Source organism: Camelus ferus, chromosome 4 (genome assembly GCF_009834535.1).
Source record: "Camelus ferus isolate YT-003-E chromosome 4, BCGSAC_Cfer_1.0, whole genome shotgun sequence".
Lineage (NCBI taxonomy): Eukaryota > Metazoa > Chordata > Mammalia > Artiodactyla > Camelidae > Camelus > Camelus ferus.
The window spans coordinates 54,919,652-54,943,385 of record NC_045699.1 but is presented as its reverse complement, the minus strand read 5'-3'; the positions used below and the strand labels follow the sequence as shown (position 1 = coordinate 54,943,385).

The following is a 23,734-nucleotide window of genomic DNA, read 5'->3' as shown; positions in this document are numbered from 1 at the left end:
ACAAAAAAAAGGAAACAATAAAAATAAAAAATAAAATTAACTATCATAAAAAAACTTATGACAACTACAGATGTCCTTTTATGGCCAAGTACTAATCATAAAAAATAGCAAGGAAGGCATTATCCTTTACATTGAAGTCTTGTTTTTATTTTTGTTTTTTAAACTCAGTATTTGAACTTCTTCCTCTGCCTGTGTGAGTTTGGGTAGGAGGCAAGCCTCTGCTCTCCCTGCAAAAGCCAAGAAAAGTGAGTACTTTCGTGAACCCCTCTAGCTGAATATGCATAAGCGACCTCAGCTCAGACGATCAGACGCCTTTGCTGGGACTGTGAATCTGGAACAAGTGTCACAAAGGAGGAGGCAGTTAGAATTCATCCCAGTGGTGGTGGCATCAAGTGTTCGGCGGCAGTGGTGCCAAGAGAAGCATGTAGCCATGGCCGTGCCTCAGCAGTATCCAGTGTCCGGTGAAGGCAGTGCCAGAGGCTGTGCCCAGCGTTCAGCTGCAGAGCTGCGTCACCCTGACCAGGCTGTTCCTCTGCTGAGATCTTGGCCAGCATGCTTGCCACCTGACTGCTTTAGGTTCCTGCCTGGCTCTTCAGTGTTCCCAAGGTAACGTACCCAATATCCCTCCAAAAAATTCCTTTTCTCCCAAGTTAACCACAGTCATTCTCTGTTGATTGCAACAAGAAATGTCTATTTTTCAGATAAGAAAACTAAAACTCTGAAAGGTTAAAAAATGTGTTCCAAGTTTTGTGGCTGGTAAATGATGGAGGCATTATTCTCACGCAGATCTGTCGGACTTTTGAGTATGATTCTTCCCCACTGCCAAACCACTTCATCTACAATGCAGACACAGCATACACGCCATCTGATTGGTGGGTGTTTTAATGGCCAATCAAGCTTAGAGTTTAAACTAGTCAAGGTACGCGGTGATTTTATCTTCTCTGATGAATATAAACTGAGAGATCAGGGAAACAGCAAATGTGGTTATCTAGTGACACTGGAAGAAGGATGGGGATGGCAAATCCTATCCCAGCATCACACTGGACACGATCTGCCACATGTAGATGAGTCATCCAGGCTTCTGTACAAATTGGTGCGAATAATCACGGCGAGCAGCCTGGCTTAGATGGTGACCCAATGTGTACACATAACTACTGATGAGATCAGCCAGAGTTCTGGTGAGACTGAGCCTCATTCACCTAGGAGGCCAGTGAGTATATGCCTCCTCCTCTCTGGGGCCAAAAGTAACTTCCTTAGCAGGCGCAGCTTAAGTATTCCTGAACTTCCAGGAGACCAGACAATTCATGCAGGGTTTTCATCCAAGTGACCGCTCTCCTTCCACTTCCTGGTACCTAGTAAAAATAAATAAACAAATAAATAAATCGTCAATACTTCCTTCCTTCAAACTTAACCTCATCCTCTCTATTTGTCTGCGGAGACGTGGGAGATTAGTGACTTCCCTGCAAGAGTAGGAGGTGATAGTGTTAGGAACTATTGACCCTAAAAACCTGAGTTTCTCCACTGAATCTTTATCTCTTGTGTTCACCCATTGCTTTTGCCACTGACAGGATTATGAATGGGGGACTTGATCACTGGATTTGATTTACTTAGCCTACTGTCATCAGTATGGACTATGAACTTCTTGGCCATCTACCTGTCTTGTGTACTAGTGAATTCCAGGGTAGTCATCAGTTAGTTACCAATAAATAGAAAACTGTAACCTGTCTTCGCTGATAAAGTTTGTTTTAATTGTTTTTATAAAACTGAATTTCTTCCAAGTGTCACTTAGCCTAAACAATAAGATGTTGGTCCAAGTTGTTTCTTTGGGAAACTTGGAGTCAGCTGTATCCAATTTGAGCTTGAGCCGGTTAAGGCTGGTTGGGACCACTGACGCTCCAACGGGGCATGCGTGAGTGTCCGCTCTGTGCCTGCGCAGAACTTCCGGGGCCTCAGGTTTGTTTGTCTGTTTGTTTGTTTGTTTGTTTTTTTCAATCTCCAATCTCTTTTCCCCATATTCCCCACGTTTCCCAGGCCCCAGCTTTATCCCATAAATTTCTTGAGCACCGCAACTGTGCGGAGGTGGATTTCAGATTTGTTTACCGGCCTCCTCGTTTGGCTGCCTCGTGAATAAACCTTTTTGCTGCTGCAAACTTCCCCATCTCAGGGTCCGGCTTGCTGCACCTCAGTCAAGTAACATTAACATCCACGATATCAGGTGAGTATACAAGCGATGAAGAGGTTTGGGGGTTTGTTTTCTTCTTAGCGTATAGAAGAGTGCATTTCCCCCTCCACTGGGACCTCAATTTTACATCACTCCTATCTATGCACGTACCCTTAGTTCCGGCAATCTTTCTCAGAGCCAGAGATCAGACGCTAAAGGAGAGCTACCTGTAATAGCATTTCATTTATTCCTCGTTTAGTTTGTGAAGAAGAAAAACAGCAAGCTGAGGTTTTAGCGGAACTGTTGCTCCCTGAGATACTGTGGTCTCTAGGCTAAAGGTAAGCCCAATTAAGTTCCAATAGTATTTTTAGAACTAGGAGAACCGATTTTAGGACGCGTATATGGAAACTGAAAAAGCAAAAATGATCAGGGAAAATCATTTTAAAAAAATAGAGTAATAAAGGGTAATTTGCCTACCAAATGTTAAAAGATACTGTAAAGCTTTAATAATTAGTGTGATACTGGACTATACGTAGATAGATGAAGGGGAAAACAACTTATTATGTAAACTGGGTAGCCATCTAAAAAAAAACTTAATTGTATATGGACCTCATATATTATACCAAAGTAAAATTTCGAAACAATCAAAAGTACTAGAAGAATACATGAAAAAATGTATATATGTATACATTCTTGTGGAAAAAGTCCTTCATATGATACAAAACCTGGAAGTCATGTAAGGATGAATACATTTGACTACGTAAAGTTTTAAAATCTATGGAAAGCATATGCAAAAAGGCAAATATCAAAAAAACAAAAAACAAAAAAACCACTTGCTAAGCTAATATCTCAGTATGTATCTTACCTGAATTTTCCTCAGCATTTGACAGTATTGGCCGGCTCTTTTCACTTGAAGCTCTTTTTCACTTGGCTTTTCTGCATAATGTCTTTTCTTGTTTTTCTTGTTATTTTTTGTTGCCTCCTTTGGAAAACCCTTTCTTTCCCATGTATAATTTAAATATTGATTTTCTCCAATGTTCAGTCCTTGGCACTCCTCTTGCACACCTATTCTAAGAGTGGTTTTGACCATTTTATAGCATTAGGCAACATCTATATATGTGTGTGACTCCTATACCTGTATCTTTGGATTAAATCTCTCTTTTGGAAACACCTGAATATCTGGTTACCTACATTGTTGTCCCACAGCAACTGAAACTCAACAGTTGAGATATGCATTTTTTAATTTCACTTATTTTATTTTATTTTATTTAACATTTTTATTGAATAATAGTCATTTTACAACGTTGTGTCAAATTCCAGTGTAGAGCACAATTTTTCAGTTACACATGAACATACATATATTCACTGTCACATTTTTTTTTGCTGTGAGCTACGACAAGAGAGATATACTCTTTTAATCTTAAAAATGTTTAATATTCAACAAGAATTAACAATGAGATCAGAGAGGACAGGAAACCTTCAAACTTTGCTGTGTCTCCCCAACTTGGCTCAAGGGATTCTTTAAGAAAAGATGTCATTTATAAGTCACATCTCCACAATGGCTTTCTACTGTTCTCATTGAGCTAAAACATTTCTGGAAACCAACATATCTCGAGAAACTAGACCTAGTTCCAAACTCTATTAAATGAAGGTGAAACTTGGAGAATATGTGTTTCCTCTTATTGGTGAGTTCTAAGAAAGCAAGTATTTGAGAATAGTGATGGGCGTGTGGAATGTGTTTAATAAGTAAGAGTGGGACATAAATTCAGAACTTTTCCAAGTTGATGTGGCTCTAAACTGACCTGGAAGCATGGTTTTCAATGCTGAAGTTTCCTTAGGGTAAGTTAGTAGCAGACAAAGAGCTAATCCTTCACACCTCGCTTTTCTTTCCTTTTTTGTTAACACATTTATTTTTTAAAATTTCCACTTCATTTTATAAGCTTCTTTTTGTTGGGGGAGGTAATTTAAGTTTATTTAATTTTTTTTAAACAGAGAACTAGGGATTGAACACAGGACCTCGTGCATAGTGAGCATGAGCTCTACCACTGAGCTCTACCCTCCCCACCGACAGCTAGCTGTATCATTATTTTTTTTTAATTTTTTTAAACATTTTTGATTTATAATCATTTTACAATGTTGTGTCAAATTCCAGTGTAGAGCACAATTTTTCAGTTACACATGAACATATATATATTCATTGTCACATTTTTTTCTCTGTGAGCTACCATAAGATCTTGTGTATATTTCCCTGTGCTATACAGTATAATCTTGTTTATCTATTCTACAATTTTGAAATCCCAGTCTATCCCTTCCCACCCTCCACCCCCTTGGCAACCACAAGTTTGTATTCTATGTCTGTGAGTCTATTTCTGTTTTGTATTTATGCTTTGTTTTTTGGAGATTCCTCAAAAGACTAGGAATAGATTTACCGTATGACCCAGGAATCCCACTCCTGGTCATATATCCAGAAGGAACCCTACTTCAAAATGACACCTGCACCCCAATGTTCATAGCAGCACTATGTACAATAGCCAAACATGGAAACAGCCTAAATGTCCATCAACAGATGACTGGATAAAGAAGATGTGGCATATTTATACAATGGAGTACTACTCAGCCATAAAAACCGACAACATAACACCATTTGCAGCAACATGGATGCTCCTGGAGAATGTCATTCTAAGTGAAGTAAGCCAGAAAGAGAAAGAAAAATACCATATGAGATCGCTCATATGTGGAATCTAGCTGTATCTTTAAATAAGACTATCTCTGCCATTTGTTCCTCTTATGCCCCAATCCCCATACGGTAGTGGGAAGTTATTCTGGGGAGTTGTGAGAAGCAGCTTGGGAAAGTATGATGATTTCAGAGCTGATCGAATCTGATTCAAAACTTTCCCCCAAAGCTCTGAACACCTGGAGTCTAAATTTCTACGGACCGAAAGTTCTTCTTAATTTAAATGAATCCAAGATCCTAACAGAGGAAATTGATCCTAAGTCTGTACAACATCGGTGTGTCCAATACTAAACTCCTCTTCTCTGAAATGTGGAAATTCCTTTATCTCCTGTTTCAGTCAAGTATCAGCATCTCCTATGGAGCTTCCCAAGTCACTAAGCTGTGAATCATCCCCGACACTCTCCTTTTCCCTTCACCTTAAATTTAATGTCAGTCTTATCAGGCTTACATTCTAATTTGTCGCTCTGTCACTGCCCTCACTGCCTTACTTGAAGCCCTCTGGAATTTATTGACTGTTCACTACAGCAGCCCCCCAGTGGGCCTGCCTGCCAGTCATTTCTCTCCACTGATGTCGAAGTTCCTTTTAGTATATAAATTTGGCCACACTGTTCTGCCTAGGATGTCTAATGACTTCCCACAGTTTGTGGGGATAAAGGGCACGCTCCTTAGCACGGCGAACCTCTGTTCACCTCTCCTCCCCCTTCTCTCATCTTTCCGTCCTCACTCTTGGTTTGAGGAATAACTGTAGTGCCTTGAAATCACCATATTCTTTTTGGCCTCTATACCTTTTAACATGGCTTCCTTTCTACTGAAATGTTACTCTCCTGCTTCTTTTTTAGCCAATCCCAGCTTGTCCTTTTAGAGTCCACCTGGTTCTTAGCTCCCCAGGAAGCCTGGGCTAGTTGCCTCAGCCCAGGTAGGATGCCTTCTTCTCCAATCTCATCAGGGCTCCCACCCTGTGCTCCCCTCTCTCGGTATCACAAGACACGGTACAACAGAACTCTTCCCTGCTCGTGAACGTGATCTTATGGAAGGCTGACACACCTTATGGAAGGTATCTTTTATCTGTGTGGCTCCTGTGCCTAGCAGAGTTCCTGATACACTGTACCACTGGCAGCTATTTTATGATGAAAAGGTGAATGAATGAAACTGTATCGTCCTTTCTCCCTAGGAATTTTAGGCCTTGGCGGGGGTTTCTTTGGATAGGCGAACAAAGCATTAAAAGGGATTTCCTGGGCTTCCTTTGTTAGGTCTTATCTCTTTCCTTTCCTCCAGAGTAGCATTGGGAGTGTTAGGTTGTGCAGAATTGAATTTTGCAGCTTGAGGGAATGATCGTTTGAAGGCATGCTCAACACTGGAGAGAAGGCATGACTGGAGTCATAGTACTGGATACTTGCAGTCTATGCTTTTGGTAGGGGAGAAAGGTGATCTGTGATGTTTACCCGGATCACTGGGGGAAAAAAAATGGCAAGCAGGAATTCTGGGCGTATTCTGTGTCCAAGAGAAGAGTGAATTAGATTTGGGCACTCCCTGGCCTTTATCGTTTGAGAACCTGAGGGTAGTGGTAAGCAAATGCCCTTCCTCGGTTCCTCTTATCCTAAAAGTGGTACCTGTAGTGTGAAGGACACAGAGAAGACTGGAAACCATCATCTAAACCTCTACCAGGATGCCAGAGTTGTCCGTATTTCTCACTGCCTGTCTCCTTCCTGCCCCTTCATCATAACAACTAGATCGTTCCAGATTTCTACCACATATTCCTCAAAAACATTAGATCTATTTTCAGGGCACTGTGGAAAAGACTGGGGAACACTGAACTAGTTCACCTCCAAAGGAAACATCCCATTTTTATAAGCTCGATTTCTCAATTAGGTTCCAACCATCAGCACTATTTACATATTCTGAGCCTGGCTTAGAAGACAATGCAGTTCAGTTCAGCAGGTCATTGTGAGGCCTCATGCCAGGCACTGGAATCCAAAAGAAACATGGACAACTGCTTCCACTCGGCCATGTGGCAGCGTAAGGAGAGACGTTCTTGGCAGGGCTCGGAGTGCTGCTGAGGGTCAGAGCGAGCCTCACCAAGCCTGCCTGAACAGTGGTGGAGTGTTTAGGCCGCCTCTAAGGTAGCCCCTAAATGTGGAATGCCCTTTTGTAATCCTCTTTCCTTGAATGTGGTCTGGATTCAGTGACTCACTTCTAATGAATAAAACACAGCAGAAGTGATGGTACTTCACTTCCGATACTAGGTTATAAAAAGACTGCTCCTTCATCTGGGGTGTTAGACCAACAGGACTTGGTGAGGCAGAAGGAGGAGCAAAAGTGATGTCCAGGGTTTTAGACTGAATATCTGGATGGATGTGGTGGCCTTGACTAAGATGCTGAAGACTGGATTAAGAAAAACCAAAAACAGCTTAAGAAGGAAAATGTTCTTAATCTCAGTTTTGGGTTTGGATGTGAAGTTTGAGACGTCAAACTAGGTGACATCCAAATAAAAATGTCTGCTAACAGGTTGGATTTAGGGCTGAAACTCTGAACAGAGATTTGGGCTTCAGTATCAACTTGGGCGTTTTTAGCCTGTTGGTGATGTTTAAGAATGTAGCAGCAGAATGTTTAATAATGGGCAGGGACAGGTGGAGTGAAGCTGAGGCCCCAGACCTGAGCTCTTAGGAAAGCCAACTTTTAGAGGCTGTATTGAGGAGAAGAGCATGTTCACAAGGCAGAAGGGAGGAAGAAACAATTGCTGGAGAAGCTGGAAATCCAGGAGTGTGGATTCCTGTGGGAAGAAGAAAGTTCCTCAAGAAGGACGGAGTGGTTGACTTGGTCAAATGCTGCTAAGAGGGTGAGGGGGTTTCAGGATGGAAAGTGTCCATCTGATTTGGCCACTTGGTGGTTGCTGGGGGCCTTGTCAGGAACATTTCAGACTTGCAGATTTAAGGGCCAACATTGCAGACAACTCTTCACATCAGGAGTTCTTAAGAGATCTCCATGTTTATTACATTTCAATTTGATTCACCTTGATTTGTGAAATCCTCAGGTCAGAAAACAAAAGCCTAATACAGTTGTATGGTTGATGCCATATTTAAAACAGCTTTGCCGTTTGCCTTCCCAAATTACAGTCCTCATTTCTGCCAGGTGACTAAAAGAGCAGAAAAAGAATTGTCAGCCCTCCCGGCTTTTTGTCTTGCAGTAATTGCCAGTTGCACGTACAGATTATGAAAATACTTCTTTGTATGGTTGAATTCAACCATTTTAAATGACTTTGACCAGGTGCTAGATACATCTTCTCGTGTTTGCTATAAATAGCGCAGTACCCTTACAGTGATGTGCTGGATAAATCAAGACTCAGGAAGTGTGTCCAAGTTGCCCTAGAAAGGAATTTTCCAGTTGTGAAAAACATCCCACCTCAGGGAAAGAGACGCCTTCTTTTAGCCCCCTCAACAGCTCAGTGGCACAAAACAACCCTCGGAAAATTATGCTGCACAGTGAATCAGTATGATGCAGTCAATTTATTCCGGGTTCTGTTTTTGCAGTGATCTCTATGAGCTGATGCAAGGATTAATAAATGTGGTTTATGCATAACTCTGACACTCTCAGGAGGTTCAATTTAATAAAAATATAAACCCAGAGATAAGTCTTATTTTTGTAATGTCCTGGTAATCACCAGGATTACAGTAGGCAGACCAACCATGCCTCTGGCCCTTTCTCAAAGCCTGGCTGCGTGTGGCCTGCAGACCAGACGCGAGGTTGCTTTTGGTTAGCCCAGGGCAAGGGCCAGCCTGAACCGTGCAGACGAGAGAACGTTCTGGAGATTCTGAGAGGCAGTTCACATAGGACTTTATGAATTATTACCATGCATTCTCAAAAAGACATGTTCTGTGGTTGTCTAGCTTTGGGAGTGAAGTAAGATTTTTGAGATGATTCTTTGTCAATAGTCTAATGAAACCGTTGGTTGTACTTCTCTGGATTCGGAAATATTTGAAGACTGCTGTAATCTGATGTGACTTTTAGGCACTCTTTGTTTGCTGGCATTTTCCTTTTAAACATCTCTCTGTTTTTAGCCATCTGTAGTAAAAAAGGAAGGGGGAAGGGGAGGGGGAGGAGGAGGGAGAGGGAGAGAAAACAACACAAAACATTGAGAAGAATAAAAACACTAGTCAGTCATTTAATAGTAGTCCCTAGACTTAGCAAACAAACATTACTACCATGTTTGTGTATTTATTGCTCAACTTCTTACATGTTACATACGGAGGAGATATATGTTGAAGTTTGAAGAACACTGCACATTGTTTTGTGTACATTTCTTCCAACATTGATTGTTACACATTTTGTTTTAATATGCAGATATACTATTAACTGTGCAATCATTCACCCATTTTAGTGATTTCCAATTTCTAAGCTTCAAAATAAAATGTCAGTATCTCATCCATTCTCGCTCATATGATCCTCTGGCCTTCAGATAAATATAGAAATAGAATTACTGAGTCAAAGTGTGTGAATATATATGAAGCCCTTGATACATGTTTCCAAATTTCCTTCCAGATATTTTTTTTTACCAATGTCACCAATTTTCGCTCTATGGTGACATCATTTTCGAATTATCTATGATAATGTTTTTCTTCCAGTTATATTGAGATATAGTAAACATACACTTTGTAAGTTTAAGGTGTACAGTGTAATGATTTGACTCGTACATCATGAAATGATTACCACAATAATCATTCATCATCTCATATAGGTACAAAATAAAAGGAAAATTTTGTTCCTAATGATGAGAACTTTTAGGATTTACTCTTCTAACAACTTTCATATGCAACATATAGCAGTGTTAATGACATTAATCATGCTGTACATTACATCCCTAGCACCTAACTGTTAATAACTGGAAGTTTATACCTTTTGATCACCTATATCCAGTTCCCCCTCTTCCCACTCCCCTACCTCTGGTAACCACAAATCTCATCTCTTCTATACATTTGTTGGCTTGTTTTTGAAGAATAATTGACCTACAACACTACGTTAGTTCCTGGTGCACAACACAGTGATTTAGTGTTTCTATACATTACAAGATGATCACCAAGCTAAGTCTAGTAGCTATCTGTCTGGACCATACAAAGATATTACATCATTATTGACTGTATTCCCCACACTGTATATTTCATACCCATGACTCACTTTGAAACTGGAAGTTTGTACCCCTTAATCTCCCTCACCTATTTCTCTCATCCCCCCACTCCCCTCCCCTCTGGCAACCACCTGTTTGTTCTCTATATCTATGACTCTGTTTCTGTTTTGTAAAGTTTGTTCATTCATTTTTTAGATTCCACATATAAGTGAAATATGGTCTTTGGCCTTCTATCTATGATAATTTGATGGGTAAAATAGGTATCTTGTGTTATTTTATGGGTGAAAAGTAACCTTTTGCAATATGTGTTTTGGCCATTAATGCTTCTATTACAAATTATGTGAGCTTATTCTTAGTCTTTTTTTCCCCCAAGATGTTTGTCTTTTTATTAATTTATCGGATCTTTATATATTAAGAACTGAAAGTATTACATACATTGTCAGCCTGTTCCTCATTTATCCAGTTTGCTTTTTATGACTGAAAAAAAAAGATTTTAATTTTTATAAAACATAATCTATCACTTTTTTCTATGTGCCTTCTACAAAGCCCCTATTTTTATGTTCATAAAAGCTCTCTGGATCCCAAGAAAAGATAATAATCACCTATGTTCTCTTCTAGACCAACTAGGTGTTTATTATTTTTATATTAAAATTTTCAATCAATTCAGAATTATTAGTATATGACATAAAGTGAAACTCTGATGTTATTTTTTAAAATAACAAGTATTAAGTAATCTAGTAAATAACCCACTGGTTAAATAATAATCACTTATTAAATTAAAATTAATAATTCAATGAATTAAATTGAATAATAATAATCTCCATTTCTTAAAAGGTAATCTCTTATTCATCCCATTGACCTGAGATCTCATTTTTAAAATATTCAATTATTGAGAATAATAAAATGGTAGGGAAAAGAAAAAGCAAAAAGGAATTACCTTGAGGGATGAGTAAGATGATTGCACTATGATAAACATACTCCAGAACAACTTTAGGATTAGAATGGAGTGCCATGACTGATTACTAAGGTCTCCTAGGATCTCATGAATGGGAGGGTAACAGTAAAGATGCTTTATATTTGTACATTGTGTTTCATTAATGTCTATCTATTCACCCACTATCATATACTGTAGCTTCATGCATCTAATGTATATATATAGCATACATATAAATTATATAGATATACACAGCAAAAATTTATGGAATTATTATAAGAAATTGTCAAATCATAGTCATTGCAGAACCATTCCAACCATTGTGGAAGATTTTAACACACCTCTTTGTAACTGATAATTCAAGTGGAAAAATTGTAGGTTTTTTCCAGCTTGATTGAGGTATAATTGACAAATAAAATTCTGACATATTTAAAGTATATGATATGGTGATTTGATATATGTATACACTGTGAAATGATTTCTACTACCAAGTTAATTAACATATCCATCACCTCACATAGTTCCCTTTTTTTTTTTCTTTTTCTTTTGGTGAGAAATCTTAAGACTTCCTCTCTTAGACAATTTCAAGTGTACAATATAGCATTGTTAACTGTGGTCATCATGCTGTGCATTAGATCCTCAGAACTTACTCCTTTTACAACTGTTTTATCAACCTCTCCATGTTTTTCCACCCCTACAAAAACAGTATTTGTCTTTCTCTGTCTGACTGGTTTTGCTTACCATAATGTCCTCCAGGTTCATCCAAGTTGTCAAAAATGGCTGTATTTCCTTCTGTTTTAAGGCTGAATGATGTTCCATTGTATGTATGTATGACATTTCCTTTATCTCTTCATCTCTTGATGGACGCTTAGGGTGTTTCCATATCTTGGCTATTGTGAATAATGCTGCAGTGAACATGGGAGTGCAGATATCTCTTTGAGATTGTGGTTTCATTTCTTTTAAACAGATACCCGGAAGTGGGATTGCTGTATCGTATGGTGGCTCTATTTTTTAATAGAATTTTTTGAATATTTTAAGAAACCTCCATAGTTGTTACACCAATTTACATTCTTACCAACAGTTTTGTAAAGGGTTCTCTTTTCTCCATAACCTCATCAACACTTGCCATCGTTTGGGTTTTCTTCTTCTTTTTGTGATGATAGCCATTTTATTAGGTGTGAGGTGATATCTGATTGTGGTTTTGATTTGCATTTTCCTGATGATTAGTGATGCTGAGCTCTTTTTCATGTACCTATTAACCGTTTGTATACCTTCTTTGGAAAAATGTCTATTCAGTTCCTCTGTCCATTTTTTAATTTGTTTATTTGGTTGTTTTTACTGAATGTGAGTTCCTTACATATTTTGGATACTAACCCCTCATCAGATATATGATTTGCAAATATTTTTTTCCCATTCAGTCAATTGCCTCTCATTTTATTGTTTTCCTTTGCTGTGCAGAAGCTTTTTAGTTTCATGTAGTCCCACTTGTTTATTTTTGCTTTTATTGCCTTTGCTTTTGATATCAAAGCCAAAAAGTCATTGTCAAGACTGATGTCAAGGAGATTTTCTCCTGTGTTTTCTTTTAGGAGTTTTACAATTTTAGGTAGCGCATTTATGTCTTCCTCCATTTGGGGTTGATTTTTGTGTATATTGTAAGACACATGTCTAATTTCATTCTTTCACATGGGAATATCCAGTTTTCCCAACACCATTTATTGAAGAAACCATTCTTCCTCCATTGTGTATTCTTTTCTCTTTTGTTGAAAATTATAGTTAACATGTGTCTGGATTTATTTCTTGTCTCTCTATTCTGTGCTGTTGATCTCTGTGTCTGTTTTTATCCCAATACCATACTATTTTGATGACTATAGATTTGTAATGTAATTTGAAAACAGAAAGTGTGATGCCTCCAGCTTTACTCTTCTCACTTGAGATTGCTTTAGCTGTTTAGCTCTTTTGTTGTCGCATGTGAGTTTTATGATTGCTCTTTCTGTTTCTGTGAAAAATGCCATGGGAATTTTGATAGAGATTGCATTGAATCTGTAGCTTGCTTTGGGTAGTATGAACATTTTATCAATAGTAATTTTTCCGATCCATGAATGTGAGCTGTCTTTCCATTCATTTGTCTTCTTCAATTTCTTTTATTAATATTTTATTGTAATTCTGTTTTGTTTTGCTTCTTTTAAGAAGATGATTCAGTAAGCAAGATTTTTGAGTTCGGTCCAATGCTGAGATTCAGTGCACTGAGTTAGTCTGTGGGATATTCGTGTAGACACAGGTTAAAATCTTAAGGACTAAAGCAGAATTCCTAGGTGAGGGTATGAGAAAATGGAGATTACAAACAGGGAGAAGATGAACAAATTAAAGCTCAAATGTAGAAAGACATGTCAGAAGGGCCTGATTTGGGGTTTAATACCAAAATGGACTTTTAATACCAAAATGGACCAAAATGAACTCAAGAAAGGGGTAGGTTTTAATAAACAAAATTAATGCATCTTAATTTCAAGTAAAAAAAAATGCTCCATTGTGTATGAAAATAGTCTCTTTGAATAGCACCTACAGCTAAGGATCAAAAGCCACACTTAACGTATAGAGGATGGGGGTGAAAAGGTAGATGCCCTCACTTTAGTTGTTTTAGCAATGCGTTCTCACACATAACTGTGTGAGATTCTGACAACCATGGTAAGTTTCACCTTACAATATTATAATATATAATTATTAAATATGGTGCTTTGCCCCATAGTGTTAATCCATAAAGCCTTTAAAACAAAGCAAATGAATAGAACAATGTTTACCTCTATTGTTACAGAATTATGTGTATTTATTATTTCTTCTTCTTTCCTTTCTAAATTTTATAAAATTTCCACCTTGAATATTGTTCATAATTCGTTGTTCCAGAGGTGGCCCTCCCAAGAACTCAGAAGTAAAGATGATACAGCTGCCGTTACAGTTAAGCTCTGACACCCATGCACAGTGGATCAGTACATAGACACAAAACATTGTGAAAAGAAGATAAAGTGGATTCTAGGCTGGAAGCCTTGTGTATGACCTGTTTTAATATAGTCATATATTTAATTAAAGGCTTTTTTAATTAAAAAAAAAGACGGCCTACTAAACCATGGAAACATAAGTATCTTCAGAGACACATATTGATTGTACCCATCCCAGTAATGTCCCACAGAAATTGAGTTTCAGCAGTCAGGCTTTCAATTTTTCATTGGGTTATTCTCTGCAAGAAACTGTTAAGAGCTAACTCTGCTTGAGTATGTCCTCTGTGCCAGTCACTGTTCCAAGTATTTTACATCGATTAACCAATTTAATCCTTATTAGAATGCTGTGAGGCAGCCACTATCCCTGTCCTCATTTTACAGATAAGGGGTCTTAGTTTGTAATTTGCTCAAGCTCACATAGTTATGAAGAGGCAGAGCCTGGATTTCAATCCAGGGAGCCTGAATCCAACACCTGTGCTCTTAGCCACTCCTCCGGGCAGCTTCTGGATCAACAGTCATGTATTCATTTAACAAATATGTACTGAATGCTTGCAGATGTGCCAGGCACCACGGTTGGTAACGGAGAATCCAGTGGGACTCCAGACAGACATGGTGCCTGCTCTCCCGGAGCTTACAGTCTACAGGGAGACAGGACTTAGATCAACAAATAAGTATCTAAGAGCAAACTGAGCTAAGTGCTATAAAGGGAAATGACGGAGTGCTCTGGAGTGTACAGTGGGGGCCTTTCTTAAATAAGAAGACCTAAAAAGGTCTCTCTAAGAAAGTGATAATTAAGCTAAGATTAGATGGATTAGTAAAAATTAGTGAAGAATGGGGAAAGAATGTCCCGGGCTTTGGGAGGAGCATGGCAAAGTGTTTCTAATCCCTTTAACAAGGGCTCATACGGAGATGGAGATATCAGACTCTCAGTGCCATTGAAAATCAATTCTGCCTGTCCCCTTGTTCTGACTTTATGTTCAGTAAACGATCTTAGCATAATTTGGCTTCACGTAGGGTTTAACAGTCAGAAGAGAATGCACTGATACAGACTCAGAGTGTTCTGGTTATTTTGAGAGTCCTTTCTCCTTGTGAATTAATAAATCCACATTTATATCAATCTTCAGTACACTCTCTTCTTGTTACCAAATTTGTCAGCCTCAGACCCTGAGTCTTCAAAGCAAAAGACCAAATCCCCAAATGGAATGATCTGCATTCCACGTTGAGTTCCTGCCCAGCTTCCTGCCTTTCCTTTAACGATTCAGACGTATATCTCTTCTCTCTCTCTCATTGCGAAGCCGTATTGCTAGTCAGTATTTGGTAAAGTAAAAGAAAGATGAATGCTTTAAGAAAAAGAAGAAGACATTTAGCGAGTACATGATCCACGACTATTCTGATTAGTTTTGCTGAAAAGAAAGTCCATCTGGGAAACAGTCTGAATGAAATCATGTTTTGAATATTTAGGGAATAAAACAAATACCGTCTTGTCTTAGTAGTCATGTGCTGGGTGAGTAATCCTGATATTCTTTTATGAGATTGTTTAAGTATAAAGCTGTAGTAAACTGTGGTAGTGAGTGTTTCCCCACTACAAGCCTGGAAACGAGACTTACTCATAATATTTATTTCTTCTCCGGAGTGCTTTTACAGACCTAAAACATCTGAACTAACAAAAGGCCTCCAACTTCTAATATAACACAGCTGCTCTGAGGATTGCGTGCGTGCATATGTGTGTGCACGACGTATTTATTCATTTACGTGCCCTCTGGAGCAGGGGCAAGTTCAGTCCAACTGGAATTCGAAGTGTCTTTTACTGGGCATTTGTTCGACGTAAAAAGTTGGCTCATGTCTAAAGTATCTTCCAGGCAGGGTGCAGCTGGGAGCCATAAAAGACAAGATTGTATATTGTTTAGCAGTGGTGAGGCTGATGGGTAACTATTTCGCAGTCAACAATTCGTTTTTCTCCTAGTGCAGAATAGTGCCTTTATTATAAGAAGTGGGAATTATATAGAAACTATTGTCAAAAGCTATGTTTATATACTCATTTGCTATTAGTAATTATTTACCATAAGTTAGCCTCTGACACGTGAGCTATGCCTTTAACAGAGAATGAACTAGAATGTTTATCTGCTCAATCATCCAGCTCTTTCTTTCTTTCTTTCTTTCTTCACATTTGTCTTCCCAAATTGGTTGAACAAAGCATGAGAGATCTTAAATGTTTACCAGTGAAGGAGCCATCTAGAGGTTCTTAGACAATTTTTCTTCTTATCTTTTCCCTCTCTTTCCCAGATTGGTTCATTCATTTAACTAACCTAACTTGACCGTGGGGATCCAGTGATGGGTAGCTCTATCAGGGAGTTAAGTGTCTGGCTGGGGGATGGGTGGGTGCATCAGCAGTGATGACTGAGTGCAGTAAATGTGACAAGAGGCGTGTTTAGAGCACTCTGGGGGAGAGCTCTGGGGATTGATGGGGGTCCCGCAATGGTGAGCCCAGTCTGAGGCAACTCCCCAGAGAGGAGACGGTTTGAGCCCAGCAGTTGTTAATGAGACAGATGTGAGAGCGGGGACAGGAGCAGAGATGAAAGGAAACGACATCTCCAAGATGCGGGAGTATGAGAGAAACAGGCTATGTCTTTTCTTGCCTAATTCGTTTTTGCCTCAGACCTTTTTATGAATGCCAAAAGAAAGAAATGAGACAAGAATTCAAAGGAACAGGTGGAGCAAAATATTAAAAGAACTAACGCAGGTCACGCTGCCATCTGCGGGAAGGTAACTGCTTGACGACAGGTGTCTAACACGTCCCTTCCTGGGAGCTCGTGAAATCAGCCAAGACATGGAGAAGCAGCTCCATTCACAGGGGAAGCCAGGGAAGGGCGCCATCCCCACGCTAGAATTTCCGTTCATTACAGGGCACGTGGGATCTGCTTAAAGAAGGTGAACCAGGATTGACTTGCAAGTCACCTGCCTTGGGAATTAGAGGCTTTCAAAACTTAAGAAGAAATTCTGAACACCATAAATACCTGTTAGTTTGTATGGTCAGGGCTTGAGTTGGAAACGCACCATCAGATCGTAGGAAAACCCTCCTCCTCGAGGGCCTTCAACACCTGCTTCTCACCAGCCTCCACTGGTGTTGGTGCCTTGGGGGAAGAGTATTCAAGAGTAGCTGGCCTGGGGGGTCTGAGCCCTAAATGGCTGTATCAAGTCACTGGCTGTGGGCAGTGGTGATACTGGAAAACTTTTGTCAAAGCCTAGGCCACTGACTGCTCAGAGGGTTAAAATGGGAGTGGGTGGAGGTAGCGAATGGTCTTCTGTAGGTGGCACATTTACGTCAGATTTCCCTGGCTTATGCTGCACCAGGAAAGAGTTCCAGCCATTCTCAATGTCATATCTGGCGTGTAAGTTTTGAGAGCCAGTTAAGAAATTCTCCAGAAGTGAGATTTACCTGCCAGGACTGCCCATTGCCCCAGATCCCTCTGCACTCATTGTGGGCTACTGGATCAAGAACTGGAGACCAGCCTTCCTTATGAAGACCCAAGTGAAGTTTGGGGAAACCCAGTGGGTGTCAGCATTTTATTACTGGAGAGAGATACCAGGCCCTTATCAAAGGAATGAGTAAACAAAAAACATGTCTTTCAGCAAAAGTGGAAAAAAACCAGACCTTAAGAAATAGACTTTTTTTTTTTTAATGGAGGTACTGGGGATGGAACCCAGGACCTTGTGCATGCTAAGCATGGACTCTGCCATGGAGCTATACCTCCACTCCCTCCAAGAAATAGACTTTTAAAAACAAAGTATTGCAGAGCACAAAAACAGATTTTTATTATTTAAGTAACAAATGTTCAAAATGTTGAAATTTCAGATATAGAAACCCATTGTTGATATATTTGTGTGTATATTTGTTTGTTTGCTGCCCAACACCCAGGCCTTCTCCTCTCCCTTTCTCAACAGAGTCTTGCTAAGGAGTCAAGGCCCAGCCTTACATCAGTGAAGCCCAAGTTTCCAGATTCTCTTCACTTGCCTCCCAATCCAGGTGGGCCCATGAGCAGGATCAACCAATCAGATGCTCCTGACCACGAGGTCGCCTTTTAAAGTAAGTCAGCAAAAGCCAATGGCACTGGGGAATTCATCCACCAACATGGCACAGGGCAGCAGCCGAGGCCAGAATAGAGGTACTGGTGACAAGACATCACCAGAGCCCACCTGCTCCTGGGACCTGGCTTTGACATCATGCCTCCTGCCTTACTTTCCTTGGTTTTTAGCCATTTTTCAAGTTTGATTTGCTAGGCTTCCTGTTGATTCATTGAGCTTCACAGGATTCTTCCAGTAATTACTTTTCAGCCTAAATTCAACAAAGCTGGTATTAACTAGTGATATCTTATACAACAGATAGAAATTAAAAAAAAAAATACTTGCCTGATGAAGAGGTACCTTTGTACTCTCACATGGCCTTTAGAGTTTTCACAAACATAAAAATGTGACAATGTCTTGTCATAACCCATGAAGGTTCAGTGCTGGGATCTCCCCCAAGGCGATGTCCCCCTGGTTGGTGCGCAGTTACCCTGTAATGTTCACGCCCGTCCCGATCGGCGTCTCGCTACCTGCACACACGTCTCCTAGATCCGAGCTGCTCTCTCAGTGTATCCTTTGGTATCACCCACCTTCTGTGTTCTTAGTTGGTGCTATTTTCTTCTTACCTGGTCGAAAACCCTACTTCCAGCATTTTCCACCACCATGACTTAAATGCTCGGCCCTGTGCTCTACCTCACAGCTCAATCAGATTAAAACTGGGATCTAATTAATTGTATAGAACAAATCAAGTTTAAATCCTCTTTTTAAAATATAGGCCGATCTCTCCCAAATAGGTGTCATACAAACTTTAGCAAGACCGTCTTTCTCCTGGCTCAAAGAGAGAGACATGCCTGATTTATGATTTCTTGATCGCACTTAACATTTTATTTGGATTTAGAGATAACTCCAGACACATCAATCAAGCAGGCTGTTTTCAAATCGTTCTTCTCAGCTGTTCCTGGTGCCGGATTGTCTAACGAGTAGAGGCACAAACAGATGTAATCTGACTGGTGGAGGCCACTTTTGGTCGTGCAACAGGCCAGCTGGTAACACAGCTCCCAGGACAGCCCGTGCCCCTAACTCCCAGGCCTGCCCATTTCTCACTCCTGTCACACGTAAACAATGTGTAGACATCACACTTACAAAATAATAAAAATTTATTGTGGGAAATTAAACATTTGCTTGCAAACTCAATAGCCAAAGATGGTACTTACGAGACTGTGCGAAGTAGAACCTTCCTTACCTGATTACAAAATATATATATACATAGGAAGCTATGGTGATTGAGTAACTTTGGCAAAAGAGTCAGCAGGGTCCATAACTGACAGCCCAGAGACATGACATCTGCTAACATGTGTGTTAACACAGAGATATATATGTATATATGCATGTATGTGTAAAACATATGTATGTGTGCTTATTTTTTCCCCCAGTTGCTTTATTGCAAGTGACAAAGATCATTGGCTCAGTCTTGGAATGCCAAAGAAACTCAGCCCACTCGTCACATCTCTCCACCACTACCACCTCCCCCCATCCCTTAGGGAAAAAAAGGAGCTCCAGTTGGGAGGACAGTGGCAAGCCCCTCAGCACATGATCTGGTACATGAGGAGTAGTCCCTGGACCCTGGTGACCACCAGGCAGTTGTTGGGGGACATGTCACGGCACATGATGGAGAAGATCTCAGGTACCTGGAACACGCTGGTCGCCATGAGCATGCTGTAGATGCAGTCCAGGTCATCCATCCCAAAACTCACCCACCACGGGTGGAGGGGAGAGAAGTTGAGGCAGAGGATGGTTTTATCCTTACACCCCACCATGTACTTCTGTCCTCCTCCCCCAAGATGGACTGCAGCCACTGCTGCCCATTGGCTGAGCCCACCAGCACCCAGTCTTCTTGGGGTTGGGGGTACTGGCCCATTACCTGAGACACGAATTGGTATTTCTGGGGCTCCCCGCCGTCCTCCAGTCCCAGCATCACTGGCAGGAGTCCAGACTGCTGTAGTTTCTAGTCTTTGACAACGATGTTCTTGGTTCCATTTGGGTGACCCAGCAGGTCCCTGACCACACCGTGTTCCTGCAGGTTCCCGAATCTGACAGTGCCGTGGGTGAAGCCAAAAATACGTATTGGGTAGTATGTGATAAAGTTTAAATAACGTATCGAGACAGAACACGTCTCCTAGACTCCCTGACCAGTCACATTTACCCGGGGAAAATGCCCCAATTTGAATTTCTATGAAAGAACAGGGGGCCTAAAGAGAATAGAATAAGGAGTCTTATAAGGAAGATCATTGTTCTTGGTGACATAGTGAGAACCATACTCTCATACACAGAGAGTGGGTGTGTAAATTAATTGGAAATTTTTATCAAGAGCTTTATCAAGGTAATATCTTTTGACCCACTAATTTCTTGTTCAAGACTCTATCCAATGCAGAGATTAAAAGACATTTATATCTATGTTATACATAATAGCCGCCAAAAAGTAGAAATGACCTAAAGGCCCCTCCCAAAGGAAATCTTTTGAAATTATAGGATTTCTGTAGAATATAATATTCTGCAGAAATATAAAAAATCATGTTTTTTGAAATTATTAGATTTTATCCATTAGTAAGTTTTTTGTTTTGTTTTGTTTTTTATCAAAGTATAGTCGATTTACAATGCTGTGTTAGTCTCTGGTGTACAGTATGGTGATTCAGTTATACACACACATATATATATTCTTTTTCATTATAGATTACAGCAAGATATCGAATATAGTGCTCTGTGCTATACAGTAGGCACCTTGTTTATTTTATATCTAGAAGTTAGTATCTGCGAATCCCAAACTCCCAGTTTATCCCTCCCCCCGTCTTCACCCTGGTAACCGTAAGTTTGTTTCCTATGTCTGTGAGTCTGTTTCTGTTTCGTAAGTAAGTTCATTTGTGTCATCTTTTTAGATTCCACATATAAGTGATATCATATGGTGTGTTATTAAGTTTTAAATGTAAGAATAAAATGTGTTTATAGTATAGCTTGCAACATGATATATGTAGCAGGAGGAAATACACTGAAGTGTTAGGATTTTTTTTTCATAGGTAGAATTACGAAGGATTTTTTCTTTATTCTTTTCTGACTCCCTAAATTACTCACCATAATTTTGTATATTACTTTTAAATATACATATACATGTAAAGATGTATAAATAAACATTTATATATAATTTTCACATTTATAAACTAGTTTTGTGGCTATGTTTAAAACACTCTTTAGACAACTCTATATGTTATTCATGGGCTCATCTGTGTGTCTCAGAATCATCTCTGTTGGTGAATTTTGATTCATTTCTCTGTTGAGCAAAATATTTTTTCTTTTCAGGGTGTGTAGTCAGTGTGTTTTCTGAGGCTTTATGTAATCAAAGGATACCTGCTGAAGGCTCTGTGGGTAAAAGGCGAAGGATTTGAGTGTAGACTTTTCTTCATGTTCAGTCTGACGTCCAATATTACATAGAAGTTTGAGGCAAATCTAATTTTTGTGCCATTGGAAGTCACCTGTTTTATTTTGGTTTTGCCTAGTTATGCTAACAGAATTTCATTTCAATTATCGTTAAAATTCAAAAACCTTTGGGTCCGTTTGTCACTAATTTTACCCATAAGATAAAGGCCGGTTTTAATTTGAGGGTCATTGTCACTTGGAATAATATGGGAAGTTCTGTGGTCACCGTTGGTGGCCATAGCAAGGCTGTCACATGCGTTCTTTCCCTAAGATCACGCAAAGCTCAGGGCAATGGGCAGAGCTAAGCTTCAACCCTGTGGGTGAAATTATAGACACTCACTCTGACTAGTTTAGAAGTCATTCATAAAAAACTACGATGTGTGACCCATGGGTGATTCTTTTAAAATCCTGTATTAGCTATCTTCCAAGCCCTGTCTCTTTTGTTTGCGGATGCTTTCATGAAAAGACCGCTAGTCTCAGGATCAGGATAACTGGATCTAAGCCACCATCAAGCAGGGAAGGTCAGGTATGAACTATGACTGTACAAACCAGCCTTTTGATTTTTGTAAGTGTTACTCCTGCCCAGTGGGTTACATTGCCTTTTCTTTGTCAATATAGCATCACCCCCTCTCCCATTGTAGAATCCTGTATCTTCTATGCCATACTAGCAGACAGGTAAAAGTAGGACAGTTTGTCAAGAAATAAGCAAAATTTTCTGCTTTCAACTTCACCTCTTTATGTACATCAGGTCCTTTCTAGAATCTATCACATTCATTTGAAGTCCCCAGGGGTCAAGGGGAAGGGCAGGAATGTGCACTTGAATTTGCAGTTCAGTCTTTTTTTTTTTTTTTTTTCAGTTTCACGGTCTTTACCTAAGAAGGTAACAGAAAATATTACTCATTTCAGAAAACTTTTTATGAAAATGTTGAACTTAATTTTCTAACTTCATGGCCTTGAAGTTATAAGCTTGAATTATCTTAAAGATGCATTTACCTGGAAAACCTCATTCTTCAAATATGCCAGATAAGTGAGGTGTCACTTTATTTTTTTTTAATTTTTCATTGAAATATAGTTGATTTATAATTTTTAATATAGTTTCTGGTGTACAGCAAAGTGATTCAGTTATACTGTGTGTGTGTGTATATATATATATATATTCTTTTTCATATACTTTTTCATTATACATTATTACAAGTTATTGAATATACTTCCCTGTGCTATATAGTAGGACCTTGTTGTTTATCTATTCTGTACATAGTAGTTTGTATCCACCAGTCCCAAATTCCTAGTTTATCCCTCCCTGCTTTTCCCCTTTGGTAACCATTAGTTTGTTTTCTATGTCTGTTGAGTCTCTTTCTATTTTGTAAATAAGTTTATTTCTATCATTTTTTGGATTCTACATAAGTGATATCATATGATATTTGTCTTTCTCTGTCTTACTTCACTCAGTATGATAACCTCGAAGTCCATCCATGTTTCTGCAAATGGCATTATTTCCTTCTTTTTATGGCTGAGTAGTATTCCATCATGTATATGTGTACACACACACACACACACACACACACACACACACACACACCCCCACATCTTTATCCAGTCATCTGTCAGTGGAAATTTAGTTTGCTTCCATGTCCTGGCTATTGTAAATAATGCTGCTGTGAACACTGAGGTGCATGTGTCTTTTTGAATTAGAGTTTTCTCTGGATTTATGCCCAGGAGTGGGACTGCTGGATTATATGATAAGTCTATTTTTAGTTTTATAAGGACTCTCCATACTCTTTTCCATAGTGTCTGGACAAATTACATTCCCACCAACGGTGCAGTCGGGTCTTGACTACCTCCATATCTGCCATTATCTTCCTCTCTTGCACCAGCCCCTTCAATCAGCATCTTGCAAAGCCTTGGTTGTAAGCACCGCTCATCACCATCACTGCTTCTAAGGCTCCACCAGGCCCACCAAAGGAGCTGTCTCCTCATACTCCCTAAGCTGTCTAAACAGTCTCTGCCTGTGGTTGCCACGGTGCTGCCTCTGGGCACCCCAGCCTCAAGTCCCCAAGCAACACCATGCCCCGCATGGTCATCTTAGAGTCTTGAATAAAATCAGCACTTTCAGTTTTCGTTTGCAGACCTCTCTCTCTGGCATGGTTGTGGAAATAAAACCACAAACTCAGATGTTTTTGTTGAGGGGGTTTGGATCCTGGCTGTCTTACCTTGGGCGTCAACTTAATCTCTCTGTTCCTCATTTCTAAAATGTTTTAGTAATAAT

At 39.6% G+C, this 23,734-nt stretch overlaps 1 long non-coding RNA gene across 1 annotated transcript; it reads left to right on the top strand.

The window, feature by feature from the left end:
- Positions 1–1,916: 1,916 nt before the first annotated feature.
- Positions 1,917–18,033, top strand: LOC116663226. The gene is made up of 3 exons (XR_004319404.1): positions 1,917–2,215; positions 2,421–2,499; positions 17,881–18,033. It is a non-coding gene; the product is annotated as an uncharacterized LOC116663226 (long non-coding RNA).
- The last annotated feature ends 5,701 nt before the right edge of the window (positions 18,034–23,734 follow it).